This window comes from Lutjanus erythropterus, chromosome 19, assembly GCF_056507025.1.
Source record: "Lutjanus erythropterus isolate fLutEry1 chromosome 19, fLutEry1.hap2, whole genome shotgun sequence".
NCBI classification, from domain to species: domain Eukaryota; kingdom Metazoa; phylum Chordata; class Actinopteri; order Lutjaniformes; family Lutjanidae; genus Lutjanus; species Lutjanus erythropterus.
Window position 1 is genome coordinate 14,694,124 of NC_139335.1, and position 26,373 is coordinate 14,720,496.

A 26,373-nucleotide genomic window follows, 5' to 3' on the forward strand; every position below is an offset into this window, starting at 1 on the left:
TAGGCCCATGTCTATATAGTGTTTGTTGTTGTTGTTGTTGTTGTTTTTTCTGAGTGCCAGCATTTTTTTTTCAGTTGTCTGCTTTTTTTCAGGCAACCAACCTTATATTAGATGGGGACTCATCACCCAACTAAGAACATGGAGGAAATTGCCTTTCTATTCTTTTTTGTTTGTTTTCTGATGACTCAACTTTTGTCTCTGCAGTCCACAGAAAAGTTTTCCAATGTGTCGAGTGTTCAGCTCTCAGTACTTTCGTAGACTCACACTGAGTCTCTGTGGTTTGAAGTTAAGTCTCTCACCTATGTCGCTGTTTGTACTTTCAGGTATCTGCTTTATGCTTTATTCTGCTGTATTTTGCTGTTTTGTTTTCAGCTGGATAGGCATTGTGTTAAGTTACTGTTACAGATACTGGTACTGTTCTATACCAGCAGTTCTCAAAGTTTTTAATGACTGAGTTCAATTTAGATAGCAAGCATGTGATCGAGGGCCACAAAGGAAAACCCATGAACTTGTCGAAAGGTTTGTGATTTGCCTCGTGATAACATCACATTCCTTAAGCACAGAATTCACTCATTTGCAGACAAGGCAGCTCACTTAATCTGCTGATTTCCAACAAAGCAAGAGTTGATCCATTTCTTCTGAAACCTCGTTTTCTCCACAACAGCAAAGTGTTTCCTATCTTACTTGCACATGAAACTGATAGCTTGTCCATCAAAATCAATGACTTAAGCAAACACCATTGCATAGTTTCCATGCAAGCAGTGGCTTTCTATAAGTTGTCATTCCCAACTTGACAGATGGTACTGAAAGTACTGAAATGGAATAATATAATGCGTGCATTTCATATCACATTTGTGGGATGTAGAAAATGTTTCCAAGGGCCAGCATTGGCTGGCAACCCACACTTGGAAAACCCCTGATCAATGCAATCACTTTCAAAGTGGGTACCAAAGATTAGTGTCACCAATTCAGTATCCAAGCAAATGTGAAACATGGTCGCAATCTCCCCCTCTGTTCCTGAATTAAAACATTTAAGAATATCCAGGAAAGTGTTTTAAGGATATTATGATGTCACAGTGAAGTTGACTTTTGACCATCAAATTCTAATCAGTTCATCCTTGAGGCCGAGTAGATATTTGTGCCAAATGGAATTAAATCAGATTTGGTATTCACGAGAATGGGATAGACGGCCAGACAACCCAAAAACAATGTGCCTGCAATAGTGTGTGCATGTGTGTTTCCTATGTTCGTGCGTGTACTGTGTGTTATGAATGACCTCATCAAACCCTAGAATATACAGCAGAGGGGTCTGGGTAACATCAGGTTCAAGCTACGCCACAGAGCTCCGACGGTGTCTCCCTGCTTCATTTACATACAACAATATACAGGTCCACAGCCCACTCCCAAACACACATACACAAACCATTCACGGCATGTTAAACTCAATCTTACTCAGAGTGCGTCTGTGCACAAGTGTATGTGTGTGTTTGCTTGTAAGTGGGTTGAATAAAGGGCAAGGTTCCCAAAAAACATGTCATCTTCATTCAGTATGGTGAGCATTGTGTTTCAGAGGCATTTAGTGAGATGGTACAGTGGTTTTGCTGCTCAAATTCAATTAAGCATCGCTACCTTTCTTTTTTTATCTGTTATTTTTGTGGCTGCAACACACAAGGGCAGACTGGTGTGAACGTATTCCTTCATTTCTCTGCTATTTGAGGTACAATACATGATTGCTGTGAGAAATATGCAGAGCTGTCTCCCGTCAGAGAACTTGGGGAAAGATCCAGCCGCAGGATATGTGTGTGTGTGTGTGTGTGTGTGTGTGTTGTGTGTGTGTACAGGCAGAGGGCTCAGGCATGATCAAACAAAGCACATCCAGGTACAGTATGCCATCTGTACTCCCCCTCCGCCCCTCAAAAATTTACTCTCCCCCGCCCTCTCCATCTCCACGCAGTCTTTGCAGTATATGGAGTGTCAGAATGAAAGAGGCCTTGTCTAAGAGGCTAATCCTTGGGCGATTAGTCAACGCGTCTCGATTAAAAGCTGGCAACGCTGCCACGCCTCCATCCCTCAATCCCCCCAGTGGAAATGGCAGCCCACAGGTGTCCATACAATATGTCTCATTAGAAAAAAATGGGTGTCTGGAGGTGGATCTGGGGTGACTTTCACATGAGACAGCACATGAGAGGAACGAGGCAGGAGGAAAGCCTGAACAATCCTACACAAAAAGGATTGATAGGGGCTGCAGGAATGCCAACACAGCAATTTTTCTTTTTTTTTTTTTTACATTGTTTAAAATCCCACTTCCAAAACAGTTGGGATGTTGTGTAAAAAGCAAATAAAAGCCGTATGCAATGATTTGCAAAAACTTTTTATCCTATACTCAATTGCATACAGTACAAAGACAAAATATTTCATGTTCAACACCTAGAAAGCGTTCTGTATGCACCTTTCAGTATTAATGGGGCCTGCACAGATGTGACAATTTGCCATGCCATGGGCATGAACACACCCCCATACCATCACAGATGCTGGCTTTTGAAGTTAACGCTGGTAACAATCTGGATGGTCCTTTTCCTCTTTAGCCCTCTTTACTATGCCAAGGTTAAATGAGCTTTTTTTCTTTCTTGAAATGCAAGAACCTGAAAAGAGTGAAAGACTTAGAGAAAGAAAGAAGTGGCACATATACAGTATCCTTGACAGATTATCCCTTCATCAGTCGGTGTTTTCTGTAAACAGCCATTATGAAGTGGAAGGATTGAGAGCAGAGACAGGTATTTCACCTAATCAGCCTTATACAGCCTCGCTTTCCAGCAACATGAATACCTCATCTTAAGGGTATTCCCATGCCAGAACATGCCACCAATGACTTAATTATTCTGACTTTGATGAAACTGAACATAATCAGGTATACGTAAACTTTATATGGCAGTGATCAGAGAGAGCAACAGTGCATATTAAAGGAGCAATGTATAAGCTATGACCACCTGCCCAGGTAACACCAGAGTAACTGCTAACCACAAATACTCTTTGCTTAAGTGTGTATCTTGATACACACACACTTTTGTTATGATTATTTTTACCATCAGCTTCATATTTGTCACAAATACTGTTGAGTTGACGTAATTACCGTAATTACCACCTAACTATCAGTGGTTTAATTCCACCGTTGTCATTGTGAGTTTAAACCATTTTTCTTAATCTGCTCCTAGTTAACCAGTGGCAGCTTGAGTATCAGGAAATGACCTTTGGCCCTGGGGACAGACTACTGTACTTCCCCAATCACATCCATCGTGTGCCTAACCTTGAATGAAAGCTCTGAGGGGGCGGGCTGTGTCTTGGAGACCGGACACAGAGAGGAATCACTTACCACTTTCCCCAAGAGACCCCAGTGGACTTATACAGAGGAGGGATTCAAATAACAATGGCAAGAGGGAGGGGCTGGATGTTTCCTGAGATCACATGTTGTTCAGACGACCACAGCACTTGCCAACCAGCCAGCCAGCCAGCCAGGCCGGCTGTATGCGGAGGTCCACGGGGTGAGAACACACATGGTTTGAGTTTGGCTCTGTGTAGGACCGGGAGGAAAGAAGGGGCCTGGTAACAGGAACCCTTCAATTCTCACTTCCTGCTTCTGCTGGAAACGTGATCTGAGTGCCCGTCGTGCCCATCAACACAGAGCGCAGTGTTCACCCGGCAGCCGAGGGGATAGCATGTTCGTGCAGGGGGCACCCCATCACACCGAATCAGCCTGTCAGCACCCTGAAACCCTGAAGGCTGGCGTTTCCCTAGTGAGCTGGGGGGTGCAAAGACAATCCCATTCAAGCTTGCTGCCAATCTGCCACAGCGGCAGGTTAGATGACATTTCTTTGTTTCTACTTGAAGTATTTTTCAAACAAAGAGGATTATAATTAAATGTGTTTAATTGTAGGACTGGATCAATACTGGACTTTTGGCACCCATGCTAATACAAACATTAGGGAGTAAAAAAGTTCTGAATCGATATACAGTATGGGCGAATATTCTATTCTGTTCTGTTTTTAATATTCTTTTGTGAAACACCTATGTTTTGAAAGGTGCTATAAAAATGAATGAATACTTTTTTTAATTCAGACTCAAAATAATTTTGTTTTTATTTGTTACCTTTACACACAGCATTTTTTGTAAATAGATCCTTTTTCTTAAATTTTGTGCTGAATATATATTGTGCTCTATTTGCATTTTCTTTCATTTATAGTTTTTTATAATTGTTTTTTAAAGTTTTTTTGTTGTTGTTGTTTTTTTGTTTTAGTGCCCTGGTATCATTTTAGACAATAAAGTTCAATTACAAATGGTAAAATATCTTACCTCCATTACATTACATTCATTACATCTACCTTTGTGGAATCATTACAAAAATGTGTGTTTATCCATAGATTTTGTGTTCTGTATATTATATTCTGTATAAAGTACATCGGCTGATATATCAGTATCATAATTTATTTTACCCCCTGATATCAGTATCATTGGCCCCCAGAATCTAGTCTCTGTAGTTCCCTAATTATAAGTAATTATAAATAAAAAACTAAAATGAAATATAAAACTAAAAAAATGCATTATGTTGCCTGTGATAGGCTAATATCAGGTGATAATATCAGCCAACCTTTGCATCTGTCTGTCTCTACTGAATAGAGTGTATCTGTCTATTTTATTGTTGGAAAAAAAGTATTATTTTGTCAGCAGCAGCACCAGAAACAAACAATATCTTAAGTGCCATTAGAGTAGCATTGACCTGGTCTTCAACTACATACAGTAGAGAGATATTTACAGCTGATAATTAATGTAGAAGCAGAAGATATACATGGGTGGCGCATGGGGAGAGGCCATAATTACAGGCTTGTGCAACCGTCTTAATTACCTTTACTCCCTGAAAGCCAAATCAGTGTCACTTAAACAGCTCCTGGAGGAAAGAACTCCAGTTGACCTTGCTGTCCCTCCTTGACAGCGGAAGATGACTCAACTCAGAATACCACAGGTTACATTTGGACAAGTAAATACACCACACTAATAAAACCAGTTGAAAGGGCCCACATGTACGCACCAATCACCTGGGTCTGAACTAATAAATAAAACCTGAGACTAAGAAGATAGTTTCACAATACCAGGGTCACAATATTGCAGGAAATGAAGCAGCTCCTTGTTGCATGAGGCAAGGTGTGTGCTGTTGTGTGTCCATGTGTGCTGTGTGGGTGTGTGTGTGTGTGTGGGTGTGTGTGTGTGTGTTGCCAAGGCCCGAGCTTCATTGTTTATGCTCTGCTGTGTCTGGGTCAGCGGGGCTCTTGACTAAATTCTTGCCCCAGCATGCAGAAAGTTTTAAAAGTGTTGTTGCAGGAGGAGGAATGATTACATTATAAAAATACACCACACCATATGTCCTAGAGAGAGCCCAAACCACACGATGACATACAGTAGAATCCAGCGGGCCTTTAACCCTGCTGCTGCACCTCACCAGCTGACACAGCCTCACCGCGGCTTTGGGCGATCCACTCACCTGAAGTTATTTCCAGAGAAAGAGCAGAACGGAGTGACTTCCAAGACAGCAAATGCTTATTCAGCGAGTCTCCAGTGGATGGAAAAATGGGACCGAAAGACATCACAAGGGAGAGTGTGTGCTTAAGAAAGCCTTCAGTTAGCTAAATGTCTGGTTTTCAATCATCCTCTGTCGTGACCCCAGATTTGGCAAGTGTGAAGTCCGACCAAACACATTAGCAGCTGATTTTAATGACGTCCACACTCCCTTCACGTCTCCTTCCTTTTCTTGAAGATGTGCCAGTCAGTGCAATTAGCCGGTGTAGTGTGTTTGGTTAGGGTGAAAGCATGCTCCTGGGTCTTGATGACACTATTCAGCTACAGAGTGAGGCACTGTGGGAAAGACACCGACAGAGAAGAGTAAATGCAAATGTAACTTTGGCAGGAAAGGTCATTAGTGCTAATTCACACATACATAAACACGGCACAAGCAACTTAGGCTACAATTTTGTTTTAAAATACGTATGCTTTGCTATGTTTTCACCTCAACACTACACCAACACTTCAGAATCCGTAAAATGGAGATATTTGGAAAGGCTGCTGGCCGCATTTCAGTTTTAAAACTCCAGGGTTGCGATTTTATCTGGACAGGCAGAAACATTTGACTTTTAACTTTTGGAAAAAGATGAAGACACCCATGTGCACTTCCTGATTGGGTCTTATAAGTCACAATATATCACACTGAAAGCTTACAGATGCTGGTTTCTGCTTGATCGCTTCAGTTTTCAGGCTCTTTTATTTACTTTTAGTTTTAATGTTTGTTTCAGATTTAAGTATTTGGAGCTGAGTTTGGAGTTTGTAGCTGGTCATCCTCAGTTACCCCATACTGGACTTTGCTGTCACCCTCATTTCCCTGCCTCATCATTTTTGTTCCACTGTCCCAGTATGGTTTTCTGTTTCCACCGGCATACACATGCCCAGTGTATGTGAATGGTCATGTGTTTGTATGAACAGAGATTTAGTTTTGAAACAGTGCCAAAAACGCCCGAGATCATTTTCATTTTAGCGCCGTTTTAAAATAAAAACATGGTATTATGGATGAAGCCTAGAGCTGGCTACACAGCTTTTGCATACAAAGTTGCCCCTTCTGCGTGAACCTTCCCACACAAGTTCAACCTGGTTGGGAGCCAGTCGGTTACCTCGATCAGAACCTCGCCCTCTTTCTTCCCGTCTCCATTTCACTCTCTCTGTGCTCTCCTTGTGTCTCATAACAAGACGGAGCATGCTCACTGTAAACCTCTTGGGGGGTGAAAGGGATTGGGAGATTAAATTTATTTTGAATTCCTTCCCCTTAATGTGGCAATTACCCCCCCCCCCTTCCCTCTGCCTCACCTCTTCTCTCCTCTCCCAGCAGCACAGCACGGAGCCTGTTCCAAAGCACATCTCGTTTATGTTTTGTACACAGAAAGCGTTTCGTTCACCTCCAGCCGAATCTCAAACTTCACAGCAGAAATGGCCAGTCGCTCATTCAACTCAAGGTGGATTACATGTACTTTTAAAGCTGAAAAAATGCTGAATATGTGCTGAATATGATTTTTTTTAGTTTGAGAAGGATTAGAAAAGATACAACCAAAATCACATTTTCTGCAAGGGAAAGTAAACACTGACTTCAAGATTCAAGGAAAGACAAAATGTCATTCTAAATGTAATCTAATGGAAGCCTAATTTTGTTGCAAATTGATTTTCATTACTTCAGAGCGAAACAATTTATAATTACACATATACACTCTTTGAAATAAAGGTGCTAACTAGGCATTTAGCTAACCCTTTCAGAGAGTTCAACCAAGTTGCCGAAATAATAAAGGGTTATCGCTAAACCATCTGTGAAAGCTTCCACCAAAAACCCCTATGAGACATTCTCTGCAGAATCTTTTCAAATTCTTAGTGTGCTTACCAAGGGGTTTATACCTGGAATCATCTGTGAAAGGTTTCGTCCAAAACCCTCTGGGAGGTTCTATCTAGAAACTTTTGCACCTTTCAAGGCTGCTACCAGGAACTCACCCAGGCGGTTCTACTGGGAACCATTTTATATAAAGAGCCTTGAAAAAACCCTTGATGAGTTCTTAGAGAATTTCAGCAATCCTTGAACTTTCTTCCAGAAACGGTTCTTTGGATTGAAAGGGTTTTTTTTTTTGTACCATTCCTTTTATAAAGGATTCTTGACAAATGTTTTTTTCAAGGTTCCAGGTAGAACCACAGAGTACACTGGTATTTATTTCTTTGACTTTAAGTAATTTACTGCCGATTGAAAACTCAGGGCTTCAACTAGTTAAACTGGTCTGGTGAAATGAAATTTTCCTCAATGAGCCAAAGGTAGATGGCTAAAAACTTTAAAACCATAATTCTATGGTTCTTAATCACACTGCTTTGCCGCGTCATAAGCCAGGTCATTTGTGTCTAATCTTAGTAAGCAGATCAGAAACTGCCTGTGTGTGTGTGTGTGTGTGTGTGTGTGTGTGTGTGTATGTGTGTGCCTGCCGTGTGAGATGCTGCACTGCCATTTCTTCTGCATCCAAGACAAAGTTCAGGAATGCCAGGATCAGCAACGTTACAGTTACAAAAGTGTCTTATCGCAAACACTTGTGTAACAGCAGCAGATGGGGATGTGAGATTTCTTGACTCAATTTTTGTGCCACTTTTCAGTGCTCTGTGTCTAACCTCTCCTTTGGTAAATGAATTCAACCGAAAGGCTCCATTTCCCTCCTTTCTTTGGTTGGAGGGCCAGTCACAACCCCCCTTTTCACTGCATTTTCACACATTCAATGCATCCAAAATGGTCCCGTTTTCTATCAGCTAAGCTTCTTAATTGACGCCTCTATACAGGGAGGGATTAGCTGATAAGAGGGGGCAAAGAAAGAGAGGGAAAGCAAAACAAAAAGAGGAAGTGAACGGTCAGCTGAGGAGGGGGAGAGTGGCAGGACACCACAGGATTACCCCTGTCATCTTCTCCGTGATAAAAATACATCTTCAGATGTGTGGGGAGAAGGAGGAAAGACTTTGTGAGGCATCCAAGAAAAACGTGTGCTATCAGGCACTTCGGAGGCACCCTCTCTCCGGGAGAGAACAGAGGAAGGCCCCTGCAGTGAGGATTCAGTGTTTCCTCCACCAGTAGCTACAGTTAAGACACTCTGAGGACCTGAAACTCTTTCCATAGGCCTGTCTTCGATGTTCCCTCACAACGCTTGGCTCACATATCTCCTGCTCTCTGTTTCTTTATGTTACTTTACACAGCTGCCCAGGGCCCATTCGTGCACTAAATATTTTGTCGTCACGTCATGCTGCAATGTTCTAATCTGTTCTTTCCATTGTTTGCTGAGTTGCCAGTATGTTCTATGATATTCAGAACAAACAAGGAAAGTAAGGTTGTAAAATAAAGTTTCGTGCTGTTGTGAGATCTCTGAACTCTTTAGAGCAAAGCTGTAGTATGACTAAGTACAACAGGGACTGATATAGTGTATAACCTGTGAGCACACACACATACACACACACACACAGTCACAGAGTGCCAGCTGTGCCACTGACGTAGGTGGAGTCCAAGTATCAAGCCAACACAGGCCTTTATAATGGTGCTAGATTTATAGGTGTGGTGCCTTGTGTTCTATATCTAATTACAGATTTTTTACAATGATAGCATGTTAAGTGAAATGTAATACAAGAGCGTTAGAACCATTGCTTTGACCTAGACATAGCAGCCTGTGAAGCCGTACCTTTTAATTTCACCATATAGGGTTTCAGCGGCAAAAAGGGCTGATACGGTTCCTCCTCAGGGCGCAGAGGTAATGTCACTGGCAGAAAAGTAGACAGGAAAGTTTTTTTCTTTTTAATCTTTCAGTCTGTCCTCCTCTAAATCTGCCTCTCAGGCTTATTACTCCATTTGAGCTCACTCGCTCCCAGAGGTGGGAATATAACTCAGTGCAAATACTTTGTTACTTTATTTAAGTAGATTCAAGTCTGTACTTCTCTGACTTAAACTTTTTACTTTCACTCCCTACATTTTACAAATATCTGTACTTTCTACTCCTTATATTGTTAAAAAAATGTAATGCATTTCTGGGAATTATTTATATTTTATTTTGCATCAGTGCACATCACCTTCCCAACATCAAGACCGATTTCACCTTAAATGGATTGCACAACAACACAGAAAAGATGATTCCTCAGTGTGTCCATCCATGCATATCATGCTGGACAGTCACAACAAGCCAAAAATGCTGATAAGGATGCAACAAAAAGAAAACAACATAACAAGACAACACAGACTTAACAACACGAAAACAGTTAGCTTTTCACAGAAACAGCCAGTAGAAATGTCTCTTACAGGACTATTTTTTGCTTTTATACTTTGAGGACATTTCAGAGCCTGAACTTTTACTTCAGTGAACTCAACTTAAGTGAACTTTTACCAGCCTTTTTTTTTTTTTTACATGAGTATCTGTACTTTTACCTGAGTGAAGAATATATGTTATTTTGCCACCTCTGCTCTCTCCTTTCCTTTTCTCTCTTTCTCTGCCCCCTCTTCTCTCAAAGGCGCACATTTCTTTTATCTTGTATTTGACAAACAAAGGTGCCATTAAGTTGCATGCCTCCTAACAATATTTAATTAGGTTAAAACAAGTAGAAATGGCCAACTCATACTCCAGGGAAATTCCAGCTGGGGATGACAGGGGAAGTGGGAGGGCTTTGGCGGGGGTGAAGCAGTGCAGGAGGGAGGAGGGGATGAAAGTCGAGCTCCATCTCTTTTTGATGGATTGGTACAGACACGGGGGACACTTTACGCGCTGTTTATTTGACCATGCTTTCCGTACGCAGGTATCATATTAAAAACCACAAGTGTTGGGAGAGGAGTCAGAAGAAAGGGCGCCTTCCTTTCCTCAACAATACCTAAGCTGTTCGGGCTGATTTATGCAGCGCAAAGGTCTCAGCGAGGGGAGAGAAATACACGCTTTCATGTGTCACTCACACTGTCTACTGCCACTGATGATCTGCAGCAATACATCGAAGCTGTCATGTATGTAAACACACGCGCACACGTAACTACACTTGTGCATCTGTCAGTTGTGGCTGTAATCTTCAATCTGACACCTGGCGATCAGCAAACAATTATGAAGCAATCAAGCAAGCAAATCCTGGTGGTGTAAAAAGGCCACAAGGTGAAACAGCTGGCAGATATTTTAAACCAGAAGCACTATTAACTTCTAAAGTACAGACTTGTTAAATAATATTCTGACTTATATTAAACTGGATACAGTACAAAGACAAGATTTAATGTTCAAACCGATTAACTTTATTGTTTTGTGCAAATACACACTCATTCTAAATTTGAAGCCTGCAACATGTTCTAAAAAAGTTGTGACAGGAGCATCTTTCAGCATTGGTGGGACCTTCACACATGTGACAGCTACCTTGCCGTGGGCATTAACCCCTTAAATAATTTTGCATTCTCAGAGACAAAAACAAGCTATTGTGTTAGTGTTGTGTCAGCAGTATTAAACATCACAATGCGTCAAACTGTGTTTCAGCTGAGTTCTGAGGAATCCTAGTCTCCATGTGCCCTCACATTTGCAAAGCAGATGTCTTGATTAGAGCGTAGAAAGAAAATCTGTCATTCCCTCCAACAAGACGAGGGACATAAAAATGCACAGAGACAGTAAGGTTCATAAAATCCGCAATGTGTTCAATACTAAAACCTTTTTGTTTTCTAATAACAACATAGCAGCCTAATGATGATTCAGCACACTGGACATCAAATTGTACAATAAATGTGTTAGAAAATACTGGATTCAGTCCAAGATGATTAGTGAAGGAAAGTGAAGACCACCCCTGTTTGCTATAAAAACCAAAAGCTATATAAAAACCATGGCTCTAGTGTCCAATCACATATCATAGATCAGACTGTTTATGAGACAACCTGTAAAGACCAGAGGCAAAGGCTCAGCCACATGTTTTACTGCTCTGTTTGAATAATCACGTACAAGTAAAACAAACAGCTACAGAGGGGATGTTTAGCAAGGAGCTCAGGATCCAACTCGGGGTAATAAGTGTTCATTAGTTTTAATGGCCTGGCTCCTGGACCAAATGAAATGAAGACCAGGAGACCACATCCAGCTAATGTAAATAAACCAAAAATCTCCTCCACTGTCTGTCTTGAAAAAAATTTCTCTCACTTTCGTCACAGATTGGGTAAGACTTAAAGCAGGAGCTGGAAGATTATGCAGCCCTGACCAAAAGGTAGTTTGTACTCTGGAGTAGTTACAAATTAAAAGACGTGTTCACCAAAGAAAAGTGCAGCGACACTTTTTTCCTCTTCTGGACTGTTTTGTTTTTAAGACTGCAAAGAGTTAAAAAAAAAAAAAGTGGGGATTGTTTAATCTTCAATAAAAGTTTAAGAAAATATATCTGCAATGACCCACTGGATCTGTTTTAAGCCTATGTTAGTCCATTAAGCAGATGCTGGAGTTTGGTGGCACATCTTGATTCCACCTGAGCCTGGAGAGAGGCAGAAAGGCAAGCCCAGTGGTCCAGATGGCCCCCCAACACAGGCCTGAACATAAACATGGCTTGGGTCTGGTTGAGGAGAGGGAGACCCCGTTTATTTATGGACATGTCTGGGTCTGGGACACAATTATAGAAAGATAGATAGAGGAGGTGAGGGACAAAGGGAAAGTGAGGGGAGAGTGGTGCGTCCAAACTTGCACATGTGGACAGCTTCCAATATGTTCAGACAGTTGTGAGATCTGGCCCACCTAGACTGTAGGTGCTGGATATTAGCGTGTGTCTGTTAAATGCGTCTATGTCCACATACTTTCTTATCTACAGGCTCAGTCCAATGTACAAACTATAAAGTAAAATATCTTCTCAAACTGCAGGGTGAAAAGCAACAGCATGGTCATTTGAAGAACCAATCAATCTCTCTATGACGTCAAACGCGCCACAAACAAGTCCATGGAGCCAGAGGTACTGGCTGCGGGGCGGCAAAAGTATAGTGAGGGTGTGAGGTAAGGGAATTCAAAGAATCCTCCCGTGTGCTTACCGGTAAAAACCAAGCCCACTGTAGGTTTATGAAAGTATGGCTGAGCGAGGCCCTTTTCATCTTTGCTGCACTCTCCTCAACTGTATCGCTTCAATCTAGATTTTTACAATAGGGCTTTACAGCTTAATAACCTGGCTACAGAAAAACCAGACATCATAAGGTGTTTTTATGGCTCTTGTAGCTCCTTTATCACTGGGCCAAATGTCATTGCTTTACCGTACAGCACAGGGGCAGGGTAGTTCTGCAGAAGAGGAGCTAGACAGTTATTCTGCTTTGATAATCGCTGCGGGATCCTTGACAGAGACCTGAGAAACTGTGGAAGCCTTGATGACTAGATCACTGGCTCAGGCAAATGCATATGCACACAGTTTGCACTCAAAGACCGCAGCGTAAACTACACTACAGCACATTGCCTCACACAGCCTGGCAGCTCATGTGTTTTCTGTTGCCTCTCACAAAACAAGTTACACATTGGATCAACCCTTATGGGAGGCTCTGCAAATCTGCAAGATGTTTGGTTGTGAGCAAAGACAAATCACTCTCACTTATTTATTGCATCTAACATTATTTGTCATAGGCTTGGGCGGCATCAAGGTATTACGATACTCCAGGGAATTAAGAAGGCGTTATTTTTAATACCGTCATAAATACAGACGCTTCTCTTTCTATTGATGCAATGATGGTGTGATGTACTGTCATGCACAGCATTTGGCACCAGAGGTCAGTCTCTCTACTGGTGGACAAGGCAACATGGCGGCTGGGAGATAAAATTACAGGATTAGTAAAAAACTAGTAAAAAAGAAAAATGCCTGTGACCTGGATGAATTTTGTATTTAGTCCCAATGATAAAGTAAGAGTAACACAGCGTGTTAAGTGTGTAACTTTAGCAAGCATAAGAGAGGGCAGTTGACAGACTAATTACTGTTTATGGTAGCAGAGAGTGAAGGTGAATGCGCACCAACTGGAGGAAAAGGTAAGCAGTTACGTATGTTGTTGGTCTGGCAGTAAAGGTTGAGGTTTGAGTTTACCAGTGTCAAGCTCCAAGGCAGAGCTCCCACTACACCTGTGTTTTGGGAGTATTACAGCACACTGGAGTACAATAGAGTTGAGTCGTTTTATATAAGTTTTATACAAATACCACCATAATATCATATACCCCAGTAAAAAAGTCAGGAAGGTATGAAAAATAGATAACAACCAAGCCTAATTTGTAATGTTGGGTAATCACAATGTTGCTCAAAGGTACATATATGGGTGCTATAAAAGTGTTTTAACTATTTCATGGTGACCTTAATAGTTATCAGATATTAATGTCACTGTGACAGGCGTCTGCTTGTTCTTCTGCCTCACTGTGTGAATGTTCTCTCCTCGTCTCGCCTTAGCATAGTTACAACATTGCATAAGGCAATAAAACTCGGGCTAGGTGATTAGCAAGGTGGCCTGACAAAGCATGCACAGACTCACACACATACACACACACACACAAACCGAAGCATAAACATTACACAATCACACCAAACATATGAGCAGCTTCAGCTAATTAAGACCACGCTGCCTTTTAATGCCTGTTTATATCTGACTCTTAAATGAATGCTGCCCCTGGAGCTCCTTCCAAAACAGCTCTGTCAAAGAGCACAGGAGAGGAGGGGGGGGGAGGAAAGGAGGTGATAGAGAAGGTAGGATGAAAATTACAGCAGGAGGGAGGCTGGCAGATAAATTTGCCCTGCAGTAAAGTTTTCAGAAAAAACAAGGCTAAAAAAAATCAAGAAAAGTTCACTGCTGACTTAAAAAAATGTCGATCGGAAAAGCAATTTAGTCTATTTCATTGGATGATTAAAGAAATCTACACTAAGGCAGTTTGAATAGGCAGGACATTTGAGGCATGAAGATTATCAAACGTGCTGGGCTATTTCATTTCTTTGATCTTCATGATTCAGTGAATGATTGAACACGAGCGAGGGAAAGGGAACTTTAATACCTCTCAATCAGTACCATGTGGGGCTTTATTGGTGTGCTGCTGCCATTCTTGCTGCCTTGGCGGGCATGAAGGACACAGAGACCCAGGGGGCACAGGGACTGGCCATCGTTCGCTCACATCGTTAAAGTCGATAAGCTGGCAGCTGGCAGGAGGGAAACTTGCCATCAGTAACCACCAGGTCCCTGACCACTTCACTCACATTTTCCAAAACCTTTTCTCAATCTGCTCTCCCTGGTTTGACCGGACTCAGCCCTCCAGAGCGCAGGCCTGCTGGTCTCATGCATGGCGCCGCAGTCTTGGAAGGGATGGAAAAGTCCGGCCTCACCTGAGTGACCTCTGCCCTGTTCCTCAATACCACCAAGCCTCTGGGTAACAGTAAACATGTGAGACCAGCTACTTTAACATAAATACTTCCCCATACCTCCCAACCATTACTGGCCCCACATTACACTTCTGTGGCATCAAGGTATTACAGAATACCTACATATTAAGAAATCCTGATGGTATGATTTTCAGTACAGTCAAAAATACAGGCACTCTTCTTGCTATTAACCTAGTACGAAGTTGCTGTATTGATGTTTAAATGTATTGTATTGAAACATGCATGCTGAGTGGTGGAAAAGGTGAGCACTGAAGTTGCCAGTCTATGTATGTATGTTGACAGAGTACAGGTAGCACTGTAGTACAGTCGAGTTGAACCATTTTACACAAGGTTTACACAAATACCACCATAATAGCATATACCCTGGTAAAATGTCAGGAAGGTATGAAAAAGTAGATACCACTCTCATGCATGGCACCTCAGTCCTGGAAAGGGTGGAAAAGTCCAACTTAACCTAAGTGACCTTTGCCCCGTTCCTTCAAGGCCATCAAGCCTCTGAATAACAGTAAACATGTGAGACCAGCTACTTCCACATCACTCCCTACCTTTACAGGCCTCACAGTGCACACAACACACAATTAATACAGTGTATCCTGGTTTTACAAATGTCACAGTTGTAATTATATTTGGTGGTGGATCGCCCATTTAACGTGCACAGATTTTGGGGTTTCAAGTTGCAGCTTGTATGGACTTGGGGATTAACTGAGAAGGTGGCGTTGGCATATGTGTGTGTGAGAGGGAGAGACAGATGTCTGGAGGAGGCTAGGTTGGCAGCGTTTGCAGTGGAGAAGTGCAGGCTTTGTAAACGAACAGAGGAACACACACAAACATACGCACCCACCTCACACAAACTGCCCTGCTCACACCGCACTGAAACCCAAGCTTACAACAGCCGCGCACCGCTGCTAATGTCCTCCTTGTGTGTACATGATGGCGTTAGTGTGTGAGTGCACATGTGTGTACACGCTCAGAAATAAAAGTGCTAACTAGAACCATATAGGGTTCTTCGACTTGTCCCTGTAGGAGACCCCTTTTTGGTTCCTGGTAGCTCCACTTGGAACCTTTTCAGAGAGTTCTGCATAGAACCTGACATAGAGTTTTAAAATGTGAAAGGTTCCACCCAGATGTTGTATTCAGAATCTTTCCAAACTCTAAGGAAGCTAACCCAGGGGTTTCTGATAAGAAACTTTTAAAAGTATAATGGTCTCATCTAGAACCCACCTAGGGTGTTCAACCAAGAACCCTTTTATATTCCACGGGTTTCATGCAGAAACCACCCAGAGAGATCTGAAAATGTATTTTATAATGGGTTCACCTATAGCCCTTTAGTCTTCAGAGGGTGCTATGAAGAACCACACTGAATTCTAATGATGAGGCAAAAACTATTGAATCTGTATATTGTGTCATCCATCATTATAACAATCTATGTTATAGTTTCCAGTGTTGTAAATTGAGAAAATATATTTTAACACTTGTTTTCAACAATCCTTGAAGACCCCTTAGTCTTACAAAGTACCCCTGATGAACCCTTGGTTCTTCAGAAGCAAATGGTACTGGGTAGAAACTCCCTTCAGGAAGAACCCTTTTGGAACCTATATTTCTAAGAGCACATGTGTCTACTCCAGCTTATACTCCAGTTGAGCTCCAGACTCCCTCTCCACAGCTGTCCACGCCCCAACACACGTGCACCCCATTTAGGCTACTGCTGATTGAGAGCACTGGGGGTAGCAGCATATGGGGAAGACGCAGTTATTCACTTTCATTACACTAGGGTTTCCCCTGGTTTGTAATTGGGGTATTGCCAGTGTTAGCCAAGGAGCCCCAGTTACAGTGGAGGTTACCTAGTGGAAGGGTGAAATAGTGTTGAGCAGAGAGATGTGGGGGTGCAACGGAGCTGCTGCCACTAACAACACCCCATTAACATCAACCACAGGGAGCACAGAACCATAAGAAAAAGTTATAGAGAAAGGCTCACCATGTAATGCTTTATTGCACTGCTGCAAAATGTGGTTATGCGTGTGCATTCTGAGGTTTAACATATGAAAAATGCAGCTAATGAACACATGTATTTCTAAAGCCTCGCTTGCCTGCAAAGTACAGAAAGACAGAGAGTCCAGAGTCAATGATTAACTTGAACAGTAGACAGAGGTTTACCTATGCCATCGACCAGACAGACATACACCCAGACTTCCTCCTTTGTATCTCTTCAAAAGCTCCACCTTGACTTGCTCACTCCACCCACTCTGCTGTGCCTCAACATAGCGTCTGCAATAAACAACAGCTTGGGAAAAACATGGATCTCTTCCCCTAAAGGCAAGTGAGTTCCTACAGTACCTGGCTGCCTTGGACACGTCTGGTCAGGTTCTCAACTCAGCTAGCCCGCGGTAGCTGTTATCAAAAGCTGCTGAAGGATTTAGATGATCGATTATAATGAGAGATGAGTAATTTTGGAGAGCTTAGCAGAGATGGAAAAGATAAGCAGCTGGGAGTAGTGTTGCAACCATCAACTTCTGTGGTGGGTTAGCAATTGGCACTCTGAAAATGAATGAGATTTGACGCAGGTGCTAATGTCAACATGCTCTCCACAAAGACCTGAAAGTAAACTGTGGCCAGTGTAAGCTTGCACTTTCACTGAGAATAAACAGAGAAGAAATGAAAAAAAAAAGAACAGGAGCAGGAGCAAATAGTGGCCAACAGCTCTGATAAGCCGACAGTTTGGAATTTGATTTTGGTTTTGGTAAGATTGTAAGGATTAGATAAGAGAGATCCGGAGGAACTGCACACAGTGGATGAAATACAAAGGTTACGTAGAAGACTGTGTGTGTGTGTGTGTGTGTGTGTGTGCTTGTGTGCAAGCTTTTCTGTGTGTGTCCATAACTTCGTAGTGCAGCTTTTCAAGGTGGCTAAAGTCCCCTTAGTGACAAACCCAAAAGGAGAAATCTAATTAGCTGTAGACTGTGAACAACTTGACATATACTTGGACCAGTTCAAGAGGAGTGGCTATGTGTTTAAAGTACAAACACACACACAGACACACACACACACACACACACACACACACACACACACACACACACACACAGCACTGACTTGCATTCATTTCCTGGCAACTTAACCTATCCCTACCAATAACAACCACTTGCCTAACCCTAACCTTATCTAACCCAAGTCTTTACCCTAAAATGTAATGGTTTATGTTATGGGGACTATAAGGAAGGCTCATGTCCACAATGTGAATGTGTAAACAGATTCATATAAGTAATAAGTAATGCATGTCCACACACATCCACTGAACACAAATACACTGTGCTTTAAGGTGCCTTACTGCACATTTGCAAACAAGAAAGACAATGCGGATGCATGAACTGAGTGAAATTTATATCAAACGCTCTGCATGTGCACACAGTTGCACAACACACAGATTAACGATTCACTTACGATTATGACTTCTTCCCATGACACTCTTTCCCATAATCTCCATCTGACAGGAACCTGCATAACTGCATATTCTGAAATCTGATTTGCTGAAAGCAAATTGGTCACTGTTCAACAATGTAGTGTACACACACTGAGAGGAAACGGAAGACCGAGCCTTCCAAAAAGATCAACAGAGCTCTTAAAAGAAACAGCGATATTAAAAGGGAAATTCATTCAAAAGAGCCAAATCATATTTCAGCGGTGGCTATGAGGAGCTGAATCTGCAGTGGTCCAAAACAGATATGAAGACTTTTCATTATGTAAATTTTACAACGTCAAACACATGCACAAAGCAATACCAACAATAACTATGAAGTAGCGCTTAGGCCTGGACATAGTGTTCACAACAAAAATAGTATGAAGACTCACACTCTAAAAATTCTCTTTGCAAAGGTTCAATAAAGAATCCCAGGTTCTATGCCCTGAATCAGAGAACATTTTACCACAAAAAGGTCTTCATCTTATTTAGACATGTCTCTTGCTCTGTAACCATCTGTTGCATCATTTCCATATAAAATACAAACATGCACTACTACTACCAGTTAACTAGCAAAGTAGTTAAACTTGCTAGCATTAACCAAAAACTCAAATGAATTAGGCGGATCACCAAGTATTATTTAGTATGAAATACAGAAACTAGCTCCATGCCTTCTTTTAGTTTAAGAACAAATATATTTTGTATTAAAGTTGGCTAGTGACAGTAAAAGTTGGCCTGGTGTTAATGTTTGCTAACACACCATCATTTTACCCACATTACGTGTTACTCTTTAAATTTCTCTGTCAACATTAATGCTCACTCATTTTAGCATTATTGCTAAACTAGCAAAGCAGATTATATGTGGGTTATCCCTCGTTACCAATTTTTTTCTTCCCAACATTTATGTGTAACAATACTCAAAATACAAAATGCAATTGGTGTTCAACTTATTTAGCAAAATTATAGCAAATGTTGTGTAATAAAAGACCTATTGCTATTAGTCGATGAGAAGCGTTGGAAAAGTGAATGGAAACAAGTGAATATTTGTCCTTCCTGCTGGAAAAATAATTTTCCAACTATTAATCAATTATCAAAATGTTTGCATTTGCTTTTTCTTGAAAAATCTATGTATGTACCAAAAGGTTCAATATAGCATTACTTGTTGTAAGAGTGGACACATACAGGACACCTGTGGGAACAAAACTGTAGGTGGCTTTATACTTGTGCCATTACTGCCACCCAAGCATAAGCTGCCCCACCTGTTCTTTAACTATGTCACCTGTATCTTTCTCTCATTCATTCTGTGTTCTGTAATGTCTGAAGTACACAGAGGAGGAGTGAAGCCAACAAAGAGTTGCAGAACTTGCCAAGTTTCTGTATCATGATTCAAACAACCATCGGCAGCTGGACTGGTTGTTCGCTGCTTTCACATTGTTTGCACCTGTGCTTGTTTTCTTGCTGAGCTACACGGCCAGACATTTCAGATATATTTCCAACTTTGCCGAGATTATTCTGTTGACTTACTTTGAGCAATCGACATGACATTCTGTAAAACAAGTGACTGTGCTGGTTCAACAGCACTTCAGCTTGCAAGGCCAGAAGAGGGTTAGGAGCGACAGATGTACAAAGTGAACAGTTGGCTTTATTGAAGTTCACTCTGGGTTTATCAGTGTCGGTACACACAGAGCCACACGGACACTTTGATCTTCAAAGAGAGATGAGCACGAATGAGGGGCAATAAGAAGATAATAATGCCAATCTGCATCCATTACTCCATAGATCACAGGGTTACTTCAACATGCTAAGTAGCTTTTACTTTCCAGAAGGGGAGACATTTTTATGTTACCACATTGCCATCTAGTGGCTAAACTTGAGACTAGCTATCTGTCTACAGTACAGAAATGTGCTGAGAAGTATTCAGACCCTTTACTGAGGTTAAGTCTTACAACACTGTGAAAATACTCCACTACAAGTAAAAATCCTGCATTCAGAACCTACTGAATAAAAAAATAAAAATATAATAAAAATGTAGCTATAGTATCAAAAATAAAAGTAGTGATTATGCAGACAAATGGTCGACTGTCAATCTTTTACTACTATATGTGACGTTTTTAGCAATAAATATTACTGCTGCATCAATGTGTATGTTGCATTTTACTTTAGTTTATTTGATAGGGGCAGCACATATTAATGAATGTCCCTGGATTATAGCAAAAATGATCATTTTCATCCTTAGTTCCTAGGCAGGTAACAAAAAACAAGACATAACTAGAAACAAACTACTGCTGATGTTTAAAGTTGAACTACAATTAACTACTTTATATACTGTTGCATGGTTTAATCTACAGTGATGGCATTATATTCTACAAGATCAGAATAATGTTTGCAGGGTCACTGTTCTGTGAGAACCATTTCAAGAAAAGAAAGAAAAAGTCAACTTTTCATGAACTCAGAAAAAGAGTTCTGTTTTCAGCTTTGTGAAAATACATTCTCTAGATGTTTCCAAGAGGGTTTTAAATAGTTTAATCATCTTAACAGGTAAGAGATTGTTTCTAAATCCATAAAGGAACACTTGATCTTGCAGTTTATCACAAAGAAACTTTAATCATCATCCTTGGAGATACATGTTTTTGGACAGGAAGGATATGGAAAATTGTTATCTGAAAAGTAACAAAGTAGTCAGTGGAAATTTAATTCAAAATCATTTGCTAAAACCATCATTGTGGATGTTGAAGAAAACAAAAGTAGAAAATTGGTCTATGTGCAGAAGAGCACAGTGTCTGCATGTTCACAGTCTTAAGCAAGAGCGACACCTTGTGGGAAAGGTGATCAACTGTAGTATGGAAATACAGAACACAGAAGAAAGAATGAAGCTCTGTTGTGAGATGCAGCCAAGGCAAAAAATAGTACAGTTTGACCTCAAGATATGTTCTACATAGAGCTCTAACTTTGTGTCTCATGTGAGACGTGGAAAGATTTCTGTCATGGCACCAAGGAAACAGCACTGTATTGTAAAACTGTGTTTCAAAGAGTATGGAAGCAGTGGAGTCCTCCAGTATGTCTCTGGACAAAGATCAAACTCTGACCTCTAGTGGTGTTTGAAAGAAGTGATATGCTATTGTTGCTTAAAGATACCAAGTGCCATAAGACGGATCTGTCTGTCTGTCTGTCTGTCTGTCTGTCTCCTACTTATCTCCTACCTCCTACCACATATATCCAAAATAATAATCATTACAGTGCTATAAACATTATGCATTACGACATATATGTGCATTTCTGGACCTGTTTAACCTTGTGCTTATGTTTTAGTTCAGATACATACTTCCCATCTTCAAAATAAATGGAGTGCACTGAATACACCTGTTGGATTGAACATGCTGAGAAAAATGCAGCTATGCAATAACTATGTTTATACAAAATGTAGGATAGATAAAAGAGCTATGGGCTTAAAAACATTAGGCCAGAACTTGACCAAACCCAATAGATGAGCAAAAGACTTGTATCATTTGTTTTTGAGAATTCTTTAAGGTCTCGTTCATGGAGTTTACACAAAAGTCACTGTTAAAATAGGGCTGCACAATATGTTAAAAAAAGAAAGATATAAAATAAATATATAAATCATGTTGTGATTTTTTGACAGATATTGCAAAATGATCCACAGTTAGTGGGAATTATCACTTTTGAAGCACAATTTCCATTTTCACTAAAAAGATTGAAATAAAAATAAAGTCATGATGATAGGACATTTGTTGGAGTCTATACCAAACAAACATGTTTTCTTACATTTAGATTTGTAGGCCAGGGCATCTCTGCAGGATTATAATGATGCTTGTCACACATTTTTCCTTTATCAAAAAAAAAATTGCGTGGGAAGCCAATGTTTACATTGTCAAAGTTAGAAAAGTACAGTAAGAAATATAGGGACACCTCTGTAGCTCAGTTGATAGAGCATTTGCCCTAGGCACTTTTGTTGTTGTTGTTGTTGTTGTTGTTGTTGTTGTTGTTGTTGTTGTTGTTGTTGTTGGTTAAAATTTGGTTCCCAGAATCAGCTGACTAAGGGGGCTTCTCTAGAGGGCAGTGATATTCAACTTGATGCCCAATAGGGTTTTGGGTGGTCCTCAATCACTGTCAAATTCACAATTAAAATAAACTGATTCACACAGTTTTTCCCAGGAAGGATAGATAGGTATGACAGTTTTGTATGATGGGATTCTGTCTGTTAGAAACAGAGAGAAGGCTGAAAGTGCAGTAAGATCAGGAGATGACAACTTTTAGCTGAAGAGTGGCAAAAGTTGCACAGAAATGAAAATAGTATTTCATACTAAAATCTCTTAAATATGCTCTTCACACAGAAGCAGTTTATGGCATATGAATCATACAACATTTGGATGGAAATTATTATGTAGCTACAGTAATTAAATGCAATAAAATATCCTTGCACCAACTTAACTTATGTTAATTTTAAAATTAAGGAATTTCAAAGAATGATGGTTTATAATGAGTTATAACCTTATTAATAATGTTTGTTTATTAAGCGGCCCCTGGCCAGTTGAGTATCCCTGCTCTTGGGTCTCGGTAGGTTAAGGCTTTCTTATGGAGTGCATCAGGGTAATTTTATTTTAGGTGATTATAAAACATGAATTCAAATGCTCTCTTTTGAATCTTTATAGCCTAATTAGAGGGTATCGTCTTAGTTCTGCTGCATTATTTATTTGGAGTTTTCTTTTAAACATGGAGAAGAAAAAGAAAAAGAATCCTGCAAACAGAGTCTCAATTTGGTGTTTTTTTCCATTTTGCAAAAGTGGCTGGACTCCAGACCTCACAACCACAAAAAATAGGGAAGGATGTCCAACTTGATGTTCCGCTTGATGCCGTTAAAGGCCCTTATTGCCCTGTCTCTCACGTCATTCAGTGAAGTGTTACTGCTGCTGTGTTGTTAATGTTGGCCCCGTGTACATACTGTTTTTTTGAATGTTAGTGTTAGTTAGTTAGTGTTAAAGTTAGATACACTGTCGAGGTCCAGGTCTGAGTTGGTGCAGAACATCAGGGTGCTGCTGTAGCCCTTCTTTTGTTGGGGACAAGAGCAACAGATCTTCTGCAAACAGCAGGTATTTAACTTCTGCGTGTGCTCAGCTCCCACCAGACACTACACACTGTTCTGATGCCCTCGCCTTTTCATTGTTGTACATTTTGAAGACTAAAGTTGCATTTTTGTCCCTCCTTACCCCCCAATTTTGAAGTAAAAATCATTTTTTGCCAAACTTGACAGCATACTTGTGGTTTACATTGATTTACATTTGATCTAACTCTAACCCTACATCTTTACAATAAACAATGATGAGATTTCTTCTTTACATTTAATGTTATTTGGCTCAACAACAAAAAATGAACGCACACAGTTTGCATCCATCTTTTCAAATCATGCTGACTTACTACAACAAACTGCATTGAGTTAGGGGGAATAGAGTTCTCTCTAAAATTAACATCATTTATAATGTAATTTGTAGCATTTTAAAGCGGTATGTACTTATTCTTAGGTCTAATTTACACACAATATGAGGCTGGCATAATGAGCAATATTATTATGTCAAGATAACTCATAAAATAATGTTTGCAACTTAAATTAAAAGAAAAACATTTATCTTGCAACCATGCATTTAATTAAGTGGTGGTAACAGATCCCAATAATTTGTTTTACTAGATATGAGTGTGTTATATAATGTCCTTGATCACTGTTAGAGCATAATGTAAATTTGAAAGATCATTTTCTGTTTATATATTTACTCAGCAAAATTATTACCTATTTTATATCTGGGCAGAACTTTTTTTCATATTAGTGTCGATGATTAAATTTGTGTTAACAGTTATAAAGTTTGTGATTATAAAATGCTCATTGGATTTTTTTTTTTTTTTTTCCTAACTAATGTTTTCAATTAGCACCACATATCTTTAGTGGCCAACAGAAGAAATGCAGCCCAGTCAACTATCATTCTGTCACTGCTATAACTGTCCACAAGGGCGCAGCAGAGTCTAAGAAATGCACACCTCCAAACATCAACCAGAGAATGCACTCCACCACAGCCACCTTTTTTCAGTGTTTTCACACAGTAACGATTTTATACAGACAAAATGTAATTCAATTTTCATACAGGCGTTTTGCACAGCCCATCATCTTGTTATAAAATTTTGATTCTCTCACAAAATCCAATCAACATTTGCCCACTGAGGAGCATGAATGTCTCTTGTCCTCAGCCTGCTGAATACGTGATGCTCTGTGATGACAGTCTGGTGTCTGGACAGCCTGCAGTCCATTTAGCTGTCATTACAGCACTTAGGCTCTGTATGCTTATCTGTGCCTCTGGTCAGAGACACTGACAGCCACTTCTTCAGCTTCCACAGCATGTCTGTCACAAGCTCAGGGCTTGACCACACAGCACACAGGCCTGCTGGGAGAGAAGCAGATGAGTATCTGCCCCTACAGCTTTTGTGGCGTGATGATTTCAGTGCACCTTCTTAAATGTTAACAATCCACCTTAATTGCACATTTTACGGGGAGACGGGTGTAACTGGGCCTCATCTAATCTCTTTTCAACAAAGGAAATAAAAACATACACTGAAAGCTTTCAGCGTCACACGCATCTCCTACACAAGCGCATGATTTAAAGCGCACACACAGACACACACAGTCGTCCGAGGAGCCTGGTGGTCTGCTGTGTCCCGGGGAGGTCACGCAGGAAATTTCACGCTCCTCTTCACACTGAAAATGTCTCCTTTATCCTCCCCACTGAGGAGCAAAGAAAAGGGAAGAGGAGTGAAAGAGTGGCTTGATTAAAAAAAAAAAAAAGAAGAAGAAGAACCAACTGCTGAATGAGGATGGCTTTCTTGTGTAGGTGTGACTCACTGAAAACGCAGTGGCGTTGCCACGACGACCCACACCCAGCAAAGTAAAGGCCGAATATGGTCACAGGTTTGGTGGAATGTGACATTTGTGAGAGCTGAACACAAAGGGTGGAATTTTCCCTCCAAAACGAGAACACGAAAAGAACAAGAGAGGTCAGTTTGAGAGAAAACAGGAGGAGGAATGTCTGGTATTTAAAGCATCGCTAAACTGAGATCAGTTTGAATGATTTAAATGCCAGGTAAGTCAAAAAGACACTATCATACAACTAGGGGCTTCATGGGGACACACATCAAAAAAAAAAAAAAATCCAATGACACATGCTATTTATTGAAATTAAAGTTTCACAATGGGGACTATTATTATTAATATTATTATTATTATTACTACTACTATCAGTAGTGGTGGTAGTAGCAGTATTACTATCATTTTTATTCTCATTTTGGAAGTTTTTATGTTGAAAATTCATGCTCAAGACCCCTGTACTTGTGTAATGGAATACTTGTGCTGTATGATTGTGGCTTGTGACATTTGCATGTACAACAGATAGTGCCAAGAGCCCTCATTTCCCATGATGCATTGCTGACAGTTTAAATTTTCTATTCTATGCTCCAAATTTTTGGTTTCGTGTTGTTTATTGTCATTTTGTGCAGGTTTATTGTTGTAATCTTGAGCGAGGTGGCTAATTTCACCTCAACTGCGTTTACAATAATACTAATATTAATGTTAATTTGATATGCAAGGTGTTATACAGCATTCATTTCATACTACATAGCATTGCATCTACAAGTATAAAACACACAAGACTGTGGAATTTAGATCACAATGTGGATTGGTGCAGTTTGTCTGATATCTGAAAAGGTGCAAACACTCCTCGTCTGCATGTATTCCAGTGTCTGCCTGTTCTTAGCATCTCTTATTCTCTACTCCTCCTCAGATCCATAGTGAGGTGGGTGGTGCATGCAGCCTTCCTGTGGCTGAAAGGATCGCTGTCTGTCTGCGTTCAGGCTGACAGAGATGCCCCTGTGCTGCACTGTGTGTCTTTGCTGTTTGCTCTGTGTGT

The 26,373-nt window shown here is 40.6% G+C and overlaps 1 long non-coding RNA gene across 1 annotated transcript in view; it reads right to left on the reverse strand.

Annotated features, from left to right (window-relative positions):
• LOC146309493 (uncharacterized) overlaps window positions 1-26,373 on the reverse strand; it is a 71,363-nt gene that overhangs the window by 38,347 nt on the left and 6,643 nt on the right. The window contains exon 2 of the long non-coding RNA XR_014772499.1: window positions 5,531-5,901. This is a non-coding gene — a long non-coding RNA (uncharacterized LOC146309493). The remainder of the gene's footprint in view (window positions 1-5,530; window positions 5,902-26,373) is intronic.